Source organism: Sceloporus undulatus, chromosome 4 (assembly GCF_019175285.1).
Source record: "Sceloporus undulatus isolate JIND9_A2432 ecotype Alabama chromosome 4, SceUnd_v1.1, whole genome shotgun sequence".
Classification (NCBI taxonomy): Eukaryota; Metazoa; Chordata; class Lepidosauria; order Squamata; family Phrynosomatidae; genus Sceloporus; species Sceloporus undulatus.
Genome location: NC_056525.1, coordinates 38643906 through 38662071, shown reverse-complemented (window position 1 = coordinate 38662071; position 18166 = coordinate 38643906). Strand labels below are relative to the sequence as shown.

Genomic DNA, 18166 nt, shown 5'->3' with positions numbered 1-18166 from the left:
CTGGGCGCCGCCATTTTTCACCCAAAATGGCGCCGAAGTCTCGAGCGACCTCAGAGAAGGTCGCGCGAGACTTCGCCGCCATTTTGGACGAAAAAATGGCGGTGTCCAGAGCCACAAAAAGCCGCGACCGCTGCTGGTGGTGGCGGCGGCAGCGGCGGCAGGAGCAGTCGGGGGCCGCTCCTACGGCCTCCGCGGGCCGCATCCGGCCCGCGGGCCGTAGGTTGCCGACCCCTGATAAAGATGTTGAACAGCACTGGGCCCAGGACAGAACCCTGTGGGACCCCACTGGTCACTTCTCTCCAGGATGAAAAGGAGCCATTGTTGAGCACCCTTTGGTTCAGCCACTCAACCAGTTACAAACCCATGTAACAGTTATTTTGCCTAGCCCACATTTAACTAGCTTGTTTGCAAAAATGTCATTGTGTAGTGTAGTGCCTCTTGAATGTTGAAAATCTCCCTCCAATGGTAAATCCATCCATACTGGCTGATTATGATATTGTCAATTTGTTGATCTTTTTAACCTTCTTTGAATCGATCCTGACTCATGGTGACCCTGGGGATGAGCCATCTTCAAGACTCCCTATCCTCCACTGCTCTGCTTAGGTCCTGTAAATTCATACTCATGACCTCCTGAATAGAGTCCATCCATCTAGCATGCAGTCATCCTCTCTTTATACATCTCCCCACCTTTCCTAGCATTATTGTCTTTTCCAGTGAGCTGTGCCTTCTCATGATGAGGCCAAAGTATGGCAGCCACATCTTAATCATCTTGTCTTTCAGGGAAATTTCAGCCTTGATCTGTACTAAAACTCACTTGTTTGTCAGTTTGGCTGTCCATGGTATACCAGCACCACATCTCAAAAGAATTGATTTTCTTCTTATCTGCTTTCTTCACTGGCCAACTCTCGCATCTGTACAGTGGTACCCCGGGATACGAAATCACCGCGTTACGAAATTTCCGGGATACGAAAAAATCCCATAGGAAAAAACTGTTTCGGGTTACGTTTTTTTTTTTTCGGCTTACGAAAAATTTTTTGGTGCTTTTCGGCGCTTTTTCACACGAAATCGCGGCTTTTAGCGCTAGCGCCTATGGCTTTTTCGGCTAGCGAAAGATTTCGGGTTACGAATGGCGCCACGGAACGGATTACATTCGTAACCCGGGGTACCACTGTATATAGTAATAGGGAATACAATGTATGATTCTAACTTTTGTGCTCAGTTGTGTATCTTTAATCTTCAGGATCTTTTCTAGTTCTTTTCATAGCTGCTGCCCTCATTCCCAGTCTTCTTCTTATTTCCTGACTACAGTGCCCATTCTGATCTATGTTTGATCCAAGATATGAGAACTCATTTTATATTCTATTCCCTCATTGTCTAGGTTGAATTTATGTAGATCCTATCTAGTTATTATTTTTGTTTTCTTTATGTTCAGCAGTAAGCTTGCCTTTGCACTTTCTTCCTTGATCTTCCTTAGTAGCGGTTCCATGTCTGTGATGTTTTCTGCTAGTGTTATGGTGTTGTTTATGTATCTTAGATTGTTGATATTCTTTCCTCCAATTTTCACTCTTCCTCCTTCTGTGTCCAAGCCTTCTCTTCACATAATATTTTCTGCATATAAGTTGAACAGATAGGGTGAAAGAATGCAGCTGGACCCCTTTGTCATTTGGGAACCATTCTGTTTCTCCATGTTCTGTTCTAACAGTAGTCTCATGTCCTAAGTACAGATTCCTCATCAGGACTATCAGATGTGTTGGCACTCCCATGTCTTTAAGGTCATTCCATAGACTTTCATGATCTATGCAGTCAACAGCTTTGCTGTAGTCCATAAAACATATGCTTATATTCTTTTGGAATACCTTGGTGCATAGAGCAGACTTATACTCAAAGGCAGGAGGAGTGAAGATAGGAGGACAGAACATTAACAACCTAAAATATGCAGATGACACAATACTGCTAGCAGAAACAAAGACCTGGAGCAGTTATTAAAGAAGGACAAGGAGAAGAGTGCCAAGATAGGATTAAGGCTGAACATAAAATAACAACAACAACAATAATAACAACCACAGAAGATCTACAAGAATTTACCGTTGACAATGTAAATGTTTACAATGTAAATGATGTGGCCAATGTATGACAGCCTCCATTTAGCCATGTTGGCTTCCAGAGAGATAAGCTTAATACACAGCCCGCAGGGATGGGCTTGGCACGGGACGAAAGGGAGCAGGGGGCTATCACACATTTTATCGCATGCTGGAACGCCGCCAACGCTGCTGGAAGTTCCCATTCAGTTCCTAATCTGTCCCAGAGGAGGTGATTTTCAGGAACTGTTCAAAAACATTCCTGAAAATGACCTTCTGTGGGATGGACCAGGAATTGAATGGGAACTTCCAGCAGCGTTGGTGGCATTCTGGCATGCGATAAAATGCATTATAGCCCCCATTCTATTCCCATCCTGCTCCCTTTCATTCCACACCGAGCCTGTCCCTGGGGGCTGTGCGGTAACCTTATCTCTCTGGAAGTCAACATGACTAAATGGAGGCTGTCGTACATTGGGCACATCATGAGGAAAAATGACTCATTAGAAAAGACGATAATGCAAGAAAAGGTGGAAGGCTTTAGAAAGAGTGGAAGAACACCAGCCAGATTGTTAGACTTGATCAGGGAAGACATGGGCCTGTGCCTCCAGGCCCTGAGCAGAAAGGTTGAGGACAGGGACTCAGAGATGTCTCATCCATAGGGTTGCCATGAATCAAGGTTGACTCGAGGACAGCTAACAACAACAAACATCTGGGAGATTTTTCAAAATGCCTAATTCCAGACTCATAGCACCAAATCATTTGATGAAAATAAACTAAACAGCAGGAGAGTTCATCAGCTATAGTGCATGTTTTACCCTGGTAGATAAGCCTGTAATATAGCCGTTGCCAATTTTAAAGTTTATATTGTATCCTTCTAGACAAAAAAGCATTCAGGATGGTTTACAACATAATGAAACAAAACAATTCCCTAAATGCAACAGCAATGAATAGGAAAGATAGGGTAACAAATAAATCATCATAATAAAGCTAACTAAGATAAAATGCAGTGATTTGATGTAGCTTATCATGGTGCCCTCATGGTCTGTTGGAGATTCTAAAACAGTTTTGTTCTGCTGATTTTCTGCCTTCTGTTCTGGGTGACTTCTCTGTTTGAGTCTAAAAGAGAACTTACATGGAATGGATATGCAAGATCAGTGGTTCTTAACCTTTTATTTGCCCTGTACCCTCTTTAAATAGCTTTTGTTGCCATGGACCACCAAGACATAATTCAAGATTTAAAATTCTAAACTGCATCAAATATTTAGAACAATGGCCTAATATTACAATGGGCCCTTAGTATCTATTGGGGTTTGGTTCCAAGACTCCCTGTGGATACCAAAATCCATGGATGCTCAAGTCGCATTAAATACAGTGGCACTGTAAAATGGTGGCCCTTATATAAAATGGCAAAATCAAGGTTTACTCATTGGAATTTATATATTTTAAAAATATTTTCAAGCCGTGGATGCTTGAATCCATGGATACAAAATCTGTGGATAAGGGGGGGCCAACTGTACTTGTTAATAATTAATTAATTAATTAATTAATTGGTGAGAATTAATGATAACCTAGAGATTCTTAGATAGGTGTTCTCTCAGGTTGAAAATGTGTTTGTTTGTTTTTATTTGCAGTTTTTCCACTTTCATGTTTCTCTTAAGAGAAACTGTTAAGAGCTTGTTATCTCTCAAATGAAACCAGCCCTCCCTTGAACTATCTTCATCGTTTGCTAACTGCTAACTATGAACATGACAAGTTTAGTAAATAGGCATCATAAGAATGTGAAAGTACTTTCTGAATGTTCTTTACCAGCACAGGTATTGTATAATAATGTTTAATTATATCATACAAGAAGACTGGGCCTTAAGGAAATGACTGTGTGTTGTTTACAATAAAACATAAATTTAAACCTTTAGCATTTTAAAGTAAAAAGATAGACTATGAGCATTCTTAAGTAATAAAACAAGTAGATAAAATAATTTAATTTATGACGTACACTGAACAGCAGATTTTTTTGCATACCCAGTTCCAAACATGCCCTGAATAGTACAGTGGACCCTTGTTATATGCTGGGGTTTGGTTCCAAAGATCTCCCGTGTATAAAAAATCGGTGTATACTCAAGTCCCGTTAAATATAATGACATAGCAAAATGGTGTCCGTTATAAAAAATGGAAAACCAAGGTTTGATATCTGAAATTTATACATTTTTTTAGTATTTTGAAACTGGATGCTTGAATCAGTGAATAAAAAATCCGTGTATAAGAAGGGCCGACTGTAATAGTAATATTGGTAATAATGATTGATCTAAGAGTTTTGAGCTCTTACGTGCTGGTAATCCTCTTGACTTATTATTATTATTAACCTTTATTTATAAAGCCTCCTCTCCTCCTCCCATCTCCTCTCTTCATCCTCCCCATCTCCTCCTCTCATCCTCCCCATCTCCTCTTATTCCTCCCCCTCCTCCTCGGCGCAAGGGCTCCTTGGGAAGCTCCGTGCGGAGGGCACGCAAGTGGGGGCAATCCTTTTGAATTGCTTGCCAAAACTGACACAGTATTTCCAGGTGTAGGTTCTGACCAACGCAAAATGAGGGCCACTATGACTTCCTCGATCTAAACATTCAACTCCTATTTATGCAGCCTAGCATTGCATTGGCTTTTTTTTGCTTGCCCTACATGTTGAGCTCATCTTTAGCCTTCGGTCTACTCACGACTCCTAGATCCTTTTCTTATTTACTGTTATACTGGGCTAGCACTGGGCAAGTGAAACAGACTTTGTATAACATCCCTGTCCCGAGACTTTCTTATGAGATGTGTTGTATTCCACAGCCAACATGGCACTAGCCATTGCCAGTTACATTTTGGCCTGAATTTTTTCCTTGCCCTTTTAATCGATCCAAAGCTGGCAACCACCAGCCTGTCTCCATTTATACATGCACCTAGAACCCCCCCCCCTTGCTTTCCGTTGTCAGATGGCAACTGTGATGCTTGCTATGACCTGTATTGTGATGCGCTTATTTTCTGACTACAGTTGCTTTCATCATACGCTCTTGCTGGGAGAAGAGTATGGAAAGCAGAGTCTGGTTCCCCAATGAGTTTAAGATGGGAAAGGGAGCGTTAAAGGATAGGGTTTAGGGTACCCAGCATGGTGTAATGTTTTGAGCATCGCCACTGCATCCCGGAGACAGGATTCAACGTCCCTGCTCGATATGGGTCCCAAGTGATGATCCGGGGGAGGTCCCACGACCAAGAAGGCAAAGGACAGTTTTATTTCCTCGTGTGTTTGGAGAAAACACCTGGGTAGGACAACAAGGTAGATGTAAGTTAAAATCATTTGGATGAGGAAAGTAAAGTATTTGGTTTCGTTACCAAGGAAGCTATTCATCAATATCTCTTCGTGCTAAATGCGAAAGATGTCATTGGCTCCTGCTTTGTTTGGGGTGTTTCGCTTTCAGTTAGAAATCCCTAATATCCAAACCCCACCAAGCAGTGATACTTTATTGTTGCAATGAAATGCACAGAATACCTGTTTTGAAGTCGACGGCTTCTTTTCAGAGGACTGCAAGAATCAGACAGGAGAAAAATAATATATGATATATTAGTTGAGCTTCTGGCTGTTCCCAGTTCAGATTGTTTGACGGAAATTCATGAGGGTAGCTCCATCTTCCGGACATACAAACATTAAGTTCCATAAGCAAGACAATGATAATCCATTTCCTTACTGATGCATAAATCCAGGTATCCTCTTCTTTTTTTTTCCCCCTCTAACACTTTTCCATTCACTTTAGGGTTACCATTAAGTTGGAAAATGGCTTGAAGGCACCCTCTTTGTTTCCGTATTTTCTCCAAAAACTATGAGGAAATAAAATTAACATGTCATTGCACGGTTCTAAATGAAAGAGACAAATGCCTTTGTCAGACACCAGAAAGCAAGACCTGAATGTATCTACCGTGTGCTTAAATGGATAGAAAATATAGATCTACAGATTAACAATTGTTAGATCTGCAAGGTTATCCGAAATCTGGCATGCCTACCTCTGTTTGAAAGGGGAATTCAACTGCAGAATCAAGACCATACATAGTACAAGGAGAGCCCTATGGAAAGGTATGGAAAATATTAAGGGACAAATATATAGACCAATGCCAGATTGGAATCACTCCAAGAGACAACCAGAAACAGGGAAAAAAGAAGGAAACACCGGCATAAGAATAGAGATAACTAAGATCAGAAACGGAAAGCAAGGATCAGAAACAAAGAAGAATAATAGCAGACAGGGCATGACATCCATGGTTTTTCCTATTTTCAAATACATGAGAGATATAAAAAAGACTTAAACAATATGGCATAAAGCACAAAACCAAGACGGAATTCAGATCTATCCTAAGGTAGGAAAAGGAAAATAAATCAAAATCCTATATTGTATATAATATACTTACAAGGCCTGCAATAAAGAGAAAGAAAGAGACTGTGAGATGCCACCTTCAGCCGACACATGAAACAGGTAATCTTAAAAAAGATAGATACGTTCACCCCGAAAAGGACAGAACCTCACCAAGAGGTTTTGAAGCATAGGAATTTAGAGATAAGATTCTGCACACGCTTATAAGCTCAAAAAGCAGGACCGCATAGTGAGCATACAGGCTGTATTCTTCATTTGGGGGCCACATAATAACTTGTAGCTGATAAGATAGTACAATACAATAGAAACAGAAGAGGGGAAAAAAGTAGAATATCAATCTCAATGTTGAAACAAAAAGACATTGTGGCCATTTTTTAAAAATTTGTAAAATTTCCATAACAATTAAAAATTTAATATTAAAAATAAATAAAAATAATTTTAAAAAAGAACCTAGAACAGCTGCCTGAAAGAAGAAGCGCTTCTGTATTCACTTTCGATATTACAACCTATTTAGTCCTATATCTAATAGGTTTTGGTGGTCATACCGTTCTCGAGCGCTCAGGTAGGAAGGTGGCAAAGGTCATCATTACAATGCCAGTATCAATGAAACGATAAGCCAGACAGGCAGCCATCGTCACAGGTTGGCATGTGAGAATGTTTACGAGATACCACAACACTCATGTAGAACTGATACAGAAAACTATGACACAGCCAATAGATTGGCAATCTTTTTCCCCTGACCAATGCACCTGGAAAAACACAGGTAAGGAACCCACAGTCAAGCACGTGAAAGTCTGGAATGAATCAGTAAGTATTTATCTATGCATCTTGTAAGACCCGTTCTCAAGAAAGAAGGTAGGTATTTATTTTTATTATTTTATTTACCAGCCGACTTTTTTCCAGCTTGACCCCAAATGCACCTGGCAACAATCACAGAAGTAACACCAACCAAGACTTGAAAACTTAGCACCAATGCATCAGGTAAATGTATTTTATCATATGCCATTCGATAGACCCTGATCCAAGAAAGAGAGTCGTATTTTATTTTATTCTCATCTACAGCACACTTTTTCCAGCTTGTCCAAAAGCCCTGGAAACAAATCACAGCGTACAGGAACCCAGCAAGGGACTTGAACTTGGACATTAATAAGGCATGCATTTTATCTTGCAGTACATGACGACCCTGATTCTCAGAAAGAAGGTAGGTAATTTATATTTTTATTTAATTTATTTACAACACACTTTTCTCCGGCTTTGCACCAAATGCCCGGAAATACAGGTAAGAACCCAGGTCAACGGACCTTGAACATTTGGACGATAAGTATTATTTTACAATTCCAGTACAATATAACACCTGATTCTCAGCAAAGAGAGGTAGTATTTTAATGTATTTTATTTATTTACAGCGCCCAATTTTCCCAGCTTGGCCCATGCACCTGGAAAACACAGCTAAGAAACCCAGGGCAAAGGGACTGAACCGTTTGGAATCCAATCAAGGCCATGTTTTTATCTATGCCAGTTCTCTGATAGACCCTGATCTCCAAAAGAGAGGTAGGTATTTTTATCTTATTTTATTTATTTTATTTTACACGCACATATTTCCAGCTTGACCAAAATGGAACGGAAATCCAGTAAGGAAACCCAGGCAAGTGACATTTAAATTTGGAAGCATCAGTAATGTATTTATCTATGCAGTCGTCACGACCCATTCCACAAAGAGAGGTAGTATTTTTATTATCTATTTTATTTTAACAGCGCACTTTTTCCAACGTGACCAAATCAACCTGGAAAATCCACATGCAAACCAACATCAAGGACTTGAAAACTTAGAAATGCCATCACAGTATGTATTTTATCTATGCAGTTCTGACAGACCCTGATTCCAAGAAGAGAGTACGTAATTTTTATGTGATTTTATTTTGACTTGCATTTATTCCACAGCTTTGACCAAATGCATGGAAATCCCAGGTAGAACCCAAGTCAGGACTTGAAAAGTTTCCTAAATGCTCATGTTCTAAAGTCTTAAAAATCACGCACCGTTTTTAGCTGAACACCGTACCAGCTCATTAATCAATTTCTACTCCCGAAAGGAAAAAGCTGCTGTTTTCTCCCTTTTACCTTCACCCTTTCACGTTATTTCAGTTTGCAGGAATTCGTGATAGACTTCATGCATTTGTGGTGCTTTTTCCCCACTCCATTAAATTAGTTTAATCCACGTTTCTGACCGGATCTCGCTCGTGTGAAAGGCTCCAATGCTCCTACCTTCTTGAAACCCTCCCAAGACTTGCAGCAGACAAGATTAACATTCAATAACCAACTTCTTTGCGTTCTTTTCTAGCCAGACTGCGTCACCAACCCCAAAATCGTTGAGGAGACGGCGAGCAATCATTAGCTAGTGAACCGTTGCGTATGGCTTTTCTAGACATGCCCAGGGTTGCACGACGCACTTTTGGGGTCGGGAAGGGAATTTTCCTCCAGGACAAATTGGCCAGAGATCCTGGAGGTTTTTCGCCTTCCTCTGGGCATCCAGCAGGAGTCGCCGATTTAGGGCTTCGCGTTATTTTTTAAAGAATAATGAATAATTTAAAAAGAATTTTCTTAGTCATGGTCCTCATTTCCTATGTTTTAAGTTATGAATTTGCAAAAGTTAAAACAGACTCTTGGATCCTACTCTACGAAATGGATTTCCCTTGCAAGCTTGCCCCATTCTCCCATTCAGAGAGCTGCCATTTTGCCCCATTAACCCAAACTACCCTTTTCCAACCGGGTTACACCAGAAGCCTGGATGGTCCATGTCAATATGACCAATACCTGGAGATGATGGGAGTTTTGTAGTCCAAGATACTTAGGTGCCACACACACCACACACACACCCCAAAGCAAACTTGATTTTGCATTTTAATAAGGCATCATGTTTTAAATATTTTACTATGCCCATTGTATCTTAATGGGACATAGCATCATGGATGTGATATCTATGGGTGTGGGTGGGGTCCTGGAAGCAACTACAGTGGATACCAAGGGCACATTGTATTTAAAAGGAGAAGAAGAACAGAACGAATTCATGTCAAAGGTACGGCTAGCTGGATCTATGTACAGTCGCCCCTCCTAATGCACAGATCTGAGATCTGCGTTCTGGATATGTGCAGCGGGGTGACCTCCACTAATTGCAATGGTGCTCACACCTATGCAGTGCTACACCGGAGTGTGCTCCATTCAAACCTATGGGGCTTGAATAATGTGAACCTGGTTTTTGGGTGTGTATGTCCTATTTCTACCAATACAGAACACCCTTGATTCAAAAACGAGAGAAGCCCTGGAATTGACACGCTCTCTATTAGAAATGTATAGTCGAACATGGTTTCATAATCAAGATCACAGTAAGAAGTAAACAAAGGCAGAGCCGCAGCCTTGAAATCTGCTTATTAGCACCTGGGTAGCAAAAGGTCACCATGGTTGCAGTTTTCTCCACTAAGATGAGATGATTGCATGCACATACATTCAAAATGTCTAAATATATAATGGATCCAGTGGTGGTGTAGTAGTTTGAGTATTAGACTGGGACGTGTTCAGGTTCAAAGCCTCTCATGGCCATGGAAAACCCCACGGTAACCTTGCACAAGTCCACACCTCTCAGTCTCAGAACACTACATTCCTTTGGACAAATCTTGCCAAGAACAACCCTATGATAATTCACATTGGGGTTGTTATGTCAGAATGCCCTACAACGAACAGAACAACAAAAATTAAATACCACCTTATAGAATCATAGAGTTGGAAGAGACCACAAGGGCCATCCAGTCCAATCCCCGCCATGCAGGAACTCTCAATCACAGCATCCCCAACAGATGGTCATTCAGCCTGTTTAAGACCTCCAAAGAGGGACTCCCCAACTCTCTGAGGGAGAGGTTCACTGTCAAACAGCTCTTAATGTCAGGAAGTTCTCCTAAATGTTGCGTGGGAATCTCTTTTCCTGTAGCTTGATCCATATTTTGTATCCTGTTCCTGAAAACAAGCTTGTCTCCACATCCTTCAAATTTTAAACAGGCTATCATAGCACCTCTTAACCATCTCTTCTCTAGGCTAAACATACCCAGCTCTCAAGGTACTCCTCCTAAAAGCATGGTTTCACGAACTCTTCACCATTTTGGTCAACCTCCTCTGGACTGCTCCAACTTGTACAAGATCCTTTTGAACTGTAGTGCCCAAAAGTGATACACCTCTAACTTAAAATCATCAGTATGTCACATCATTACACAAATGGAATCCTTTTGGTGTCACCTTTCCTGGTTTTCACAATGACAAAGGGTCTTCCTCTCTAGTGCTTCCAGAAGACACAACAATGTAGGAGAACCTGAGACTAGCAGGATTTCTCATCTTCCACTTTTAAAACTATCAGATGTATCCATATTAGGGATGAATTTCAAACAGATGTGCTTGGAAGCATTTTGAACAGATGTTAGCTGCTTTCTAAAAAGGAGTAAGAGCAGGATAGTAAGTACTGGGGAGGTGAGGAGTGAAGACAGAGAAAGAGACCTGATTAGAAGAACCGCAAGAATAACAAAAAAAAATCCCCAAATAAACTAAAGCACGATAGAGGATGCCTGATTAACAAGCACATAATATTTCATGGGAATTCCACGTCAGTAGTTGCCAGGTTGCCAGGGTACTGGCTGACATCTGCTTACTTCTTAATGCCTTCTTCTTTGTCTGCAGGTGTTCAGACAAACTACAAGGGCTGGGAATGAAATAGCTTGTTTTATGGTGTGAGGATCTTTAAGGCCAAAAGTGAGGAGCACGGAATGAGGAACTGAGGAGTCCAGTAGCTCCACCACTTAGGCACATTCTGCTGTTCCGAGCATGCAGTGAAGAGAGAACCACTATCCAAGTCATGAACCTTCTTGTTGCATGAGCCCCTCCAGCCAGTGGGAGAAACTCAAGGGGCTGATGGTGACCTTCCCGCTCAGTGTTGACTATAGAAAAGCTCCCTTTCTGTTGTGTGTATGCCTATGGGTAAGGCCCATAGGGATGTGAGCCCTATCAGGAATGGCACTGCTACTGCAGCAGCTGATGTTGAGCGGCAGGATAGGCTCATCAGATTCTTTCACAACCCTTTTGCATGTGCCACATATACACATGCACTCATGTTTCTATCAGATGAAACAGGTTCTGCCCCGACTTAACTCCAATTTGAGATTTTACTTGCTTCTGCCAAAACATCACTTTAATAGGTGTGAGGGATGAACATGTATGTTGTCTATGTTCTTTTCGCTATATGTTGTGTGTGTTTATTGAATTGCCCTTGTTAAGTGTGGAATGTGATATGTTTGTTTAAAGATTATTTGATTTAAAAGAAATAACTGTTTCTATGCTAGCCCGTGGCAACTCAAAGTGCAGACTAAGGAAAAAAGATGCTACAGGCAACTGCCAGGGAGTTGGGAAATGGGAGGTGGCTTTAGGGAGAGTTTAAGTAATGGGGTTAGTTTTTGGTTACAACTCTTAGAAAGATGTGAGCAAAGCAGTTGTATGAGTTTTGTCTGAAAATTTTGATCAATCAATAGTACCAGTGTACCTACTTTAGTACCCTGTATCTAAAGACAGCATAACCCCCCCCCCACACACACACACCAATGTATCCTCCAAATCACTAGAAGCACTTACCTATATCAATTGCTAAAGGAGGCTATGATTTTTCCCATTTCCCCTCAGAGGCAAGGAAAGTATTTCTACAAGCCCACTCTGCCATATATGAATCAATCTTTACAACCAGTATTGGTGCATCATTCCCAGGCATGGAGAGCAGTCTCTGAACAACAGTAGCTGAGGAACAAACAGCAGAGGTCAACTTTTGCCCCTCATGCCTGAGTTTGGGACATTGAGACAATAGGACACTACCACTGGTATGGCTGTTCTTTGTGAATACACAATCAGTTATGGATCCACAACTCTAGGTTACAAATCCAAAAACTGCCAAACTAAATTCCAGCCACCACATGTCTATTACCCCATTATCCCCATAACACTCAAAGGGCCTGTCCACTGTGACTTCTCAAAAGAATTCCCCCAAATTTCCAGTTTGGTCCTTAAACCTCAGAGCCTGGAATAGTCCCGACCTGGCGACTCTCTGTCATGAACTGACAAGTTAGCTTTAGTTATTGGATGCCCCCTTCTTTTACCACACCATGAGCTACACAACCTAAGATATATTAACTGAATCTTATACATCCCTCCAAGGCCATGCAACAAAAATATTCACCCTTGCTGTTATTTGAATTAGAGTGTAAATCAGACCTTTCTAAAGCGCCTATATTCCGTATTACAATGCCAGCAGGACGGCTCGTCCATATAGGCAAACTAGGCAGCTGCCTAGGCGCCAACCTCTAGGGGGCGCAGAGAGAGAGAAAGAAGAGAGTGGCTTTAGTCTGAGGATCATAGAATCAGCCAAACAGAGCAGCCAGCAGCACTGCCAGCCTACACGTAAGCAGGAAAGAGAGCTGCTTGCTGCAGGCTGAAAGGAGGAAGAAATTTGCTGTGCTCTGCAACTCCTGGGCTGCATCCACACTGGAGAATAACCCAGTTTGGCACTGCTTAACTCTTTCGCGCTCAAAGCATGCAATTCTGGGAGCTGGGTTGTTGTGGAGTGCAAGTCCGCCCTTTTCCCTCCCCGCCCCCCTCTATCTTCTTCCTCCACTTTCTTCCTCTCTCCCTTTCCTTCCTTCCCTTTCTTCCTCCGTCCCCCCTTCCTTCTTTCCTCTATGTCCTACTCCCTTCCCTCCTTCTTCCTCTTTTCTTCCTCCTTCCTCCTCCTTCCCTCCCCTCCCCCTCCTTCTTCTTTCCTTCCTTCCTCCTTCCTTCCTCCTCTCTCACTCACCCTTTCTCTCTTCCTAGACCCACTTTTTTTTGTTTTGGTGTCCTCAAGTCCTTCTTCTCCTGGCCCACCCTCTCTTGGGGTTTCCTGGCAAAGTTTGTTCAAAGAGGCTTGCCCATGCCCTCTTCTGCAGGCTGAGAGAGTGTGACTCTCCCAAAGTCACCCAGTGGGTTCCACGGCCGAGCTGGTATTTGCACCCGAGTCATAGTCCAATGCTCAAACAACTAGTCCACACTGGCTCCAGCAATCCACTTTAAAAGCTTGGTCTTCTCCCAAATGTCTTCACTGCAAAGGAAGGCCACCACAAAATGGAAAACATTAAAGAAAAGGAGGACAGGCTCAAGAAAAGTTCACAACACTCCTAGAAATGTCAATGCATGCTTCTAGTCATGCTCAAATGGAGGATGTTTTAGAAAACCTCCTGGACAGAACAGTTGGAATGGAGGCACATTGTCCTGAAGAGGAGGAGGCTGCCCTGCCCTGAGGCAAACCTATCATGGGGTTTTCTGGTAATATGAGTTCAGAGAGCTTTGCCATGGCCTCCTCTGAGGCTGAGAAGTGGCTACCCACTCTTGATGGGTTTTGTTAGCTTTATTTTATCGTTTATTCTAAGCGCGTAAACTGGTGCCTACTATCGCGTCTTTTCCTTCTTGCCCTGAAGCCATTCCCATCCTTTTTCACAGGCTGCCTACCACTGCCGCAATAATCAATTTGACACCCGCTTTAAACTGTCCTGCTCCATGCTATGGAATCCTGGGTTTGGATTTGGGCGAGACATCGCCTTCTCAGTCAGCAGCAGAGGAGCCACAACAAACTAGAATCCCCAGGCTCCATATCCATGAACCAGCAAGATGACCAGATGTCCTCTTTTTCTGGGGTATATCTAAATTTCAGTCTTCTGTCCAGGAGGAATTCCAAAAATGTCCCCCTAAGACCATGAATTTATATTTATGAGGGGTTTATTTTTACTTAGTCATGTTCATCCATTTACTTAAAACCTACTTTTGCCAGGCCTGTCCTCCTTTGCAGTTAGGACAGCCGGTCACTATGGGAACCAAGGGCACCTACAATGGTGTCCAAACTGCATTAATTCTGCAAGTGTCCAGCAGGCCCTGGTCCTTCACCTGGTGACCCTACTGATTTCTCTTCTCTTTCTGACCCCATTTTCTGCCCCTTGGGTGAAGTTTTAGTTTGGGGGCATAGATGGACCACTACTACCACCACAAATTCATGGGATGGGATCCAGATGTTTCCACATCATTAAATGATAATGCTTCCAGCTTGCAAAAGGAATATGTATGCATTAGTTTCCATTCCAAATATCTCAGCAATAAAAAAAGTCTTTAACCTGTAAAAACCACCTAATTGGTTTTTTGACTAATTATCATCCTGTGACAAGAGTGGAACCTAATTTTAGTCCATGTTTAGCTTTAACAAACGAAACAGTGGAAATCAAGGGGTGAAACTAATATGACGGGCAACAGGGGTGCCAAAATATTCTTGCCTAGGGTGGCAAAATTCATGACCGGAACACAAGCTCAACAATTGGCAGAGTTAAGAAGCAAAAATATAAAAAGGACCAAGGCAGGAGGACTGCTTGACAGTTGCAGGAAGGCATGCAAGCCCCATTGATTGTAACTTCTTGCAAGTAAATATAGAACTTGTCAATGGTAACAAGCATTGTTGAAGTTTTATAGGAATGGAATCACCATTAACAGTGGTCCCTTCCCTACGCGGGGATCTGTTCTGCCCCCCACCCACACACCCACACAAGGGAAACCGCGCATATACTTGAGCCCCATTAAGCCAACAGGGGTCGTGCTCGCACGGTGTGCACCTCCATGGCATGTGCCCCATTACCTTTCCAGCGCAGCTTCCAGCATACTGGAAGCCACTATGGTGCAGGCACACTTTAGTTGTATATCTGCACAATTGTGGAAGTAATGTATCCAGCTCTAGTAGGATGCTGTGATGTGACGTACCGTATTTCCGGCGTATAAGACAACCGGGTCATAGACGACCCCAACTTTCCAGTTAAAATATAGAGTTTGGGATATACTCACCGTATAAGACTACCCCCCTTCCAAGCACACCAAATAAAAAATAAATAAAAATCAGATTGTCATCAATATGAATTTTAATTCAAATGCTTATGACATGCCGTACTTAGCAGACAAACTTGTTGTATACAAAGTCTGCTTGGATTGGTCATTCTCCCTGCCTGCCAACCGTCCCTGTCCCAAGACAATGAGCAGTATTGCAAACATGTCTCTTTTTTCATACCCCGGTTCCTGGATGCCTCAGCTTGCCTCCACCCTCATTACAATGACGACTGGCATTTCCAGTCTGGCTTGGAAGTTTCAGCACCTGCCCAAGATGACACCCGGCGTACAGACGACCTCTGATTTTGAGAACATTTTCCTCGGGTTAAAAGTGTCTTATACGCCAGAAACATACAGTATGTTGTAACTTAACATGGCTTATTTCATTGTGCTGCATGGAAAAGTAGTTCCAGTAGTTGTGTGTAGATGATTGACACACGAAAAAATAATGTTCATTGTATATGGATGAGATGTGCTAAAAGAATGAGATGCATGTCAAATCGTGAGTGAGGATGAAAGAGGCAGATAGGACTTTGGGGTTGGAAAGGACGTTAGTCCAAAGACCAGTTCCGAGCAGATGAGAGAGAAAGTATATCTAAGATAAAAGATAAGCATGTACGATACAGCTATATCGTGCGAAAATCCCAAGGTGGAGACAGGAAAGAGGGACGGCATGGGGTGAGCGTATTATTGAATGCGTCCTGAAGGGAAGGCGATTGAAGGCTTTCCCCTGTTTTGGCGGACAAGGGCATTCAAAATCAAAGATACACTCAGAGGTGGTGCCTCTTAATGTTTGATAACCTGTTCTTTGCTCAACCAAAGGAAACGAAAAATCCTAGGAGATGCATTGTTTGGACTGTGTATTAATTTTAAAAAATACAGTCAAAACCCATTTGTGTCTAAGAATCAAAAGCATTGTTTCCTTTTCAGGAAAACCCTCATTAAAATTCTTGGTACTCAAAAAAGCCGTGAATGACATTTCATAAAGCTTGAAAATACATATATTTGTCAAACAGCTTCTCAAATTGAACTTGATTATCAGCAATATTGCAAATGCTCCCAGACATGGTCATTTCCTGTTATATCAGGTTGAGTGTAGAGGTCACTGAAAATTGACATTTGCTTCAAGTTAGAAACCAAGTTCAGTCAAGTTGACGGTATAACAAGTTAGGTATAAAGCATGAAGACGGCAGTCACACACACACACGCACATACAACATGAAGCGCGTTGATTTCTATAGTTGTTGTACTGATTAGGATGATGCTTATTCATATACAGCATCCAATGAGCCATCAAAACCAAAAAATAAATTTTGAATGATTTGTATTGTTACGGTAAAACTCTGTCGTCCAACTCTGAGGTGGCAAAGTTGGGTAGGCAGCCCAGTGTGCAAGCAGTTGTCAGAAGCAGAAATCCCAGACCCTTCCCTCTAGATTTATGTATTTTATAATAAATCCCAATCCCCTAATAGTGAGAATGTGTTGGGTAGAAACAAACTGTGGCAAAAAACCACCACTGCGTGGGCATGGAATAGATCCCCTCTTGTTGTTAAGGCACAGTAGACACACTTGTTCCTCTGGCAAGTACTATTTCAAACAGCTGTAATCTTGACCAACTGTAAGAAGTTATGACAAATGCAGAGTACTCTCTGTCCACAGTGAAGTCAGGAAGTATTAAAATTTCTAGGGCCAGGTTCACACATAGAAGCTCACTGTCAGATGAGTGAAACATCAAGGGACTACTTGCATGTATAAAGACACTTGTGTTGAAGTCGATTTTTTGCCTATAGGGACCCTAGGGAACTTATCACAGGTTTTCTTAGTGGGTACTGCAAAGGGGGGGGGGGTTGCCATTACCATCCTCTGAAGCTGCGAGTGTGGACCTGCCCAGGTTACTATCACCTCAAATAGGGTTTTTTTTCTTTCACATAATCCACCACACCAACACTTACCGAAGATTAAGGACTGATTGATCTCCTCCAAATGAATATAAACATGTATCTAACACTACTACAGCACTCTAACTCATCCTATGTAGCTTTTGATAAGTGGTACAGTAAAACTTTATTGTGTAAATGGCTCCTTACTTTAGCATTGATTTGAAACCCCTATGAATTAACAATGCAGTAGGCAAGTTCTTTTCCTTATTTCCAACCCTCAGTTTAATATTTAGCATTTTGTGTACGTTAAATAAATTTGAAATGCATTCCAATAGGGTCTATCACATCTGCCAGCTATCAGTATGGAGTAAAGTACAGACCAATGAAAGCAAGTGATCTATAAACCATATTGGGCAGAGCAGTCCTGTAATTATGCCACAGAGAGAGAGATATCCAAACACCTTTTGAAGTTTGTGTTGACCTTCGACAGTGCTGTGATAATTTGGAGGTTAAATGCAGCCTTTTTCTTCTAACACACATAACCATTGCACATATACATAATACACACACACACACACACACACACACCACACACCAACAACACACACACATTATATATATATAGAATATATGAGGCCACAGTATGACAGATACAGCACAAAACCTAAGCCTCGGCAGCTATTCACTGCTGCATCTTTTGAGAATTAAGTGTCTCCAACTCCTGGTCCCAGACTTTGCAAAACAAATTGTTACATGTGAAAGAAGTTACCTCAAATAACCATTTCCGGACACATTTGACTCTGGTTTTAACTAGGGAGATATTTCAAGCAGAACAATTGAGACA

The 18166-nt window shown here is 41.9% G+C and overlaps 1 protein-coding gene across 2 annotated transcripts in view; it reads left to right on the top strand.

The window, feature by feature from the left end:
- ITCH (itchy E3 ubiquitin protein ligase) overlaps nt 1–18166 on the top strand; it is a 603853-nt gene that overhangs the window by 547577 nt on the left and 38110 nt on the right. The gene's annotated exons all lie outside the window — the stretch shown is intronic.